This window comes from Phyllostomus discolor, chromosome 4 (assembly GCF_004126475.2).
Source record: "Phyllostomus discolor isolate MPI-MPIP mPhyDis1 chromosome 4, mPhyDis1.pri.v3, whole genome shotgun sequence".
NCBI classification, from domain to species: Eukaryota; Metazoa; Chordata; class Mammalia; order Chiroptera; family Phyllostomidae; genus Phyllostomus; species Phyllostomus discolor.
In genome coordinates this window covers 42,149,129-42,153,544 of record NC_040906.2, presented here as the reverse complement: position 1 = coordinate 42,153,544, position 4,416 = coordinate 42,149,129, and the positions used below count along the sequence as shown (strand labels likewise).

The following is a 4,416-nucleotide window of genomic DNA, read 5'->3' as shown; positions in this document are numbered from 1 at the left end:
CCAGGTCCCCAGCAAGGGGCATGAGAGAGGAAACCACACATTGATGTTTCTCTCCCCCTTTCTCCCTCCCTTCCCCTCTGTCTAAAAATAAATAAAATCTTTTTAAAAATCTTTAAAATACAAATGAGGTAATAAAATTATAATGTTTGAGTAAAGCTTATCCAAGGATTTTAGAAGCTTGTATCCTGTGATGGTAATCTTCAATGTAGACCTTGGTCAAACATTAATTTCAAGACTCAACCTTTGTTGATTTGGTCAATTTGTGCACTGTGAACATGCTTCTGCCATAATCGCACTAAGAAGTGCCAACCACCCGTGCGTGCACACAGAGGCCAGCCCAGCTGGCGGAAGTGGGGTTGTGTCCAACCTGTGGCCCAGGACGACTACAAATGCAGCCCAACACAAAATTGTGAATTTACTTAAAACCTTGTTTTTACTCATCAGTTTTCATTAGTGTTTGTGTATTTAATTGGTGGCCCAAGACAACTCTTCTTCTTCCAGTGTGGCCCAGAGATGCCAAAAGGTTGGACACCCCTGTGAGAGGGTTGAAGAGTCACCTTAGAGCATGCGCTGCACACACCCTGAGTGGCTACTGCCGTTGCTATCCACACCCAGCTGTGCTATCAACAAGACAGTGGATCGCTTGGCAAACAATGAAGCCAATACTAGATGTATAAATGTAGGAGAAAGCTTTTTAGAGCAGTTGGTCAACCCAGACAGGTTATTATTGGAATACTAAGTTGTGCAGAAAAACACCCAAAGCCCAAAGCAAGGCAGTTTGGGCATTATGTGGCAATGTTGTCATCCAGAAGCAAAAATACAACAAACAGCATATTACTCCCCTGGAAAATGTCACTACTGATTTCATCGAAGATGAAGGAAGACTTAAGGAACAGATGGCTTATCAGGACACCAACTACATCATTTGCAGTCTATGCTGCCGCTGCCACTGAGAAATCGGAATGGGTAAACCACATAAATAAATGTTACAGATGTAGTCTCCAAAAGTCGGAAGACACCCAGTAATGAACACGCTGCTGTCTGGCGTCTGACTCGGAGGCAACTTTATGTTTGCGTTGTCAGCCAAGCAAAATTCACTCCTGTTAATCAACACCTCTGCCGCCAAGTGTGGTTCTGTCGGCGGTGGGCCCTGCTCTGAAGAGATTTCTTCCTGGCCAGTTCTCTAAGCCCGTGCGGATGTGTGACTTCTGCTATGACCTGCTTCCTACTGGGGACAGGGCCACACGCCAGCCCACTAGATCGGACCCTAGCAGTCTGTGACTGAAGTTTACTTTAAATGGTGTATCTGATGATGACGACGACGATCGCAGTGACTAAGGAATTACTTTGAAATATTTAATCCGTGTGACTATTTGAGAAGTCAGCTTTGGGAGGAATGTAAAATTCTGAGCTCTTAATTTTGCTCTAGCCATGAATTTTTCTGACAAACTTTTAAGCTATGTGCCTCAATATATCCTACAGAAAACAGGGCCCACTGTCACCCCCTCACCAGCCCTGCCACCACCCCTCCCCACTCTTCTACAAGGACAGTCTGCTGCAAATACAGCAGATACATTTTTGGTTTCTTATTCTTGTTTTAGATTATTTTCTTGGAAAATTGGTAAAAAGTGTTTATTTAACAGATCATGTACTACATTTCTGTTTATGTCCTGTTATATGGAAAAAAAATAAAAGCAAAGAGTGGGGAAAGGAATATAATTGATTAATAATATTATTAGATTTTTTTCCTAACCATTCTATCTAATGGTGAAAACACCAGTAACAAAAACATATGATTTGGAAATACGTTGACTTTTTCATATACCAAGTGCCTTTACTGTAAGTACACCGGTGTTCTTTCGGGTGATGAGTGTTTATGAATGCATATAATTAGAAAATACTTGTTATATGACAGCTACAAACAACTAAATCTAGAGGTTCTTCATTCTATTATGAATTCTTTTCCAATAAAATAGTTACCATATTTTTCAGACTACAAGACGCACCGCCCAAATCTGAGAGGAAAGGGGGGTGCATCTTGTAGTCTGAATGTAGCTTACCTGGCTCACTGTGTGTGGGGGGCAGCCTTTGTTATTTATGTTATTAAATATTTTACCACATTTTTTGCGTCAAAATTTTTTTCCTATTTTCCTCCTCTAAAACCTAGGTGTGTCTTATGGTCTAGTGTGTCTTACAATCTGAAAAATTTGGTAATATTTTTGTTTTATAGGTACTAAATTATAATTATTATAAATTTTAAATAAATATGTCAGTCCTAGGAATTTGGTTTGAAATTTATGTAATGTAGAATTATTATTCTCTATTTTTAGCAAGACATTTGTAGCTATAAATTCATTTGCTTTAACGTTATTTCTAAAATGAAAAATCTTGTAAAATCCTTGAAATAGACTAAAATCCTTTGATAAGAGCACAGATCTACTTAGGCCAAGATATGGAAGCAATAATGCGTAAGAATGGTCAAGACAAACCAGTTAAATTTGACTAGACTTCTAAGAAGTATTGTCTATTTCAGCATGAAACTATCTTGAATGTAAATAGTGTTATATTTTATAAGGTTTTGTAAAGTCCCAAACAATATTTGTTTTTATAAAACAATAGTATGTTTCTGAAATCATTTTGCAATGAATGGAAATAGAGTAGCAATTGATCTTTCTACATAGTGAATTTTACTGAGTCAGTATAGATTGTTTTTAAGAAGTGTAATTTTTCACTCTGCTTAGAGGCAGCCATTACATTGAAAGCATATTTATCATATAAAACTTGATACATTTTGAACTAGTCTCCTCATTTCATGCTGCAAATAACTAGTTCTTCAAATATGAAAAATCAGTTTAAAGATTATTTTAAATTCTAATTTTGTTTTTAAAACTTTCAATCTGGATATATTGATATCCAGATGTGATGAGAGGTTTAATTCAGTAACTTGTAATGGAGGAGTCTTTGGTTTGGTTAAGGTACTAACTTTACTGTTAAATTGTGAAACCACCTGAAATACGTAGATCTCCCTACAGGAAATGTGAAATGCATGGGAAGCTGGTTTGTTTTAACATCAGGTAGACTTTTGTTTCCAAGTAATGTATCACATAATCAACATATCTAAAAATGACCATGAAACCTGAGAAGTGCTGATGGAGACTTACTGGTACACAGGAGCCTAGTAGACTAAGGACCAAGGGGAAATGTTCTGCGGTAACATTTACATTGTCAACCTCTTTTTAAAGAAAGGCATGACAATCACCATGGTTACGTATTTAGTACAGGCCCGTCTCTAGGTCTCCCATTTCCCAGGTTTGTGGACCAAGAGGTTGACGAGAATGCTCCTGCAGCAAGAACTCGTCTATCCATCTTACCCCCCAAAATTGAGAAAGAAGCTAGTACAGGTAAGGATCAAAGGGAGTGCACTCGATCAGAAGTGAGAAATGACCTGAGGCTAGGTTCCTGACTTTAGAGTGCTAATTTATCCTGTTTTGTTATTTTCTGGTCAGAATGACAGGCTGAAAACTTTTCTTAGAAGTGAACCATTCCAGAGTTAGGCACCCTTGATCTCAAATGTTAATGACAGCAACGTGTATGGAAAGTTTGGTTCATACAAGAATGAAAGTTTAATATACTTAAATCAACTTTGAAAATAACACCAAAGTAGAGTCAATAAATGTTACTTAATTTTCCTGTCAATTTAATAGGACCAAATAATTCAAAAAGGCATTTGTTACTAAAGATTAAAACACTTAAAATTTCCATTTTGAACAAACTATTTCCCCAAGGACAAGATGTCATGCAATCTTTAGAATTTTGAGGGCATAATGTTTATTTGGAAATCCAGGCCAAGGCCATCAAATGAAATGATAGTGCGTGCTCAAGTGGCTATGAAGAGGTGAGGGACAGATGTAACAAGCTACACTGCTTTAAGGATTACTGATTCACAAAAGTCTCTACAAATGACAAAGCTAAAATTTTCCAATTCATAAGGCATTATAATAGAAGGGTGGGCATGGTTTTGTGTAAATTAACTAGATTACAGTTCACTGCCTGATAGAACTTGGGCTTGGTTTAGAAGGCCTGATGATAATGCAGTCCACTTTACCCACTTTCAGACCAATGTCACAGCATGTCAGTAAATTTGTTCATTTCCTTCTTCATAATCGACCACTATTAGACTGGATTTATGTACTTGAATTGATAAGCAAAGAAGAAGGAAGACAGCAGACCAGAAAAAGAACTAACTATTCTACCTGAATGAGGCTTCTCATGTTCCTTGTGAGTGAAACACTAATTGATACACTTCTACTTCTCATACATGCTTTGCAAACGCAACCATAAATAGGGAACTTTCTTACTTTGCTCACCATTAGGTCCAGGCCATCTTGAAATATTTGCTGAAGACTGAATAAAACA

At 37.4% G+C, this 4,416-nt stretch overlaps 1 pseudogene; it reads left to right on the top strand.

Annotated features, from left to right (window-relative positions):
* The first annotated feature begins 510 nt into the window (after positions 1 to 510).
* LOC114494814 lies at positions 511 to 1,824 on the top strand (annotated as a pseudogene).
* The last annotated feature ends 2,592 nt before the right edge of the window (positions 1,825 to 4,416 follow it).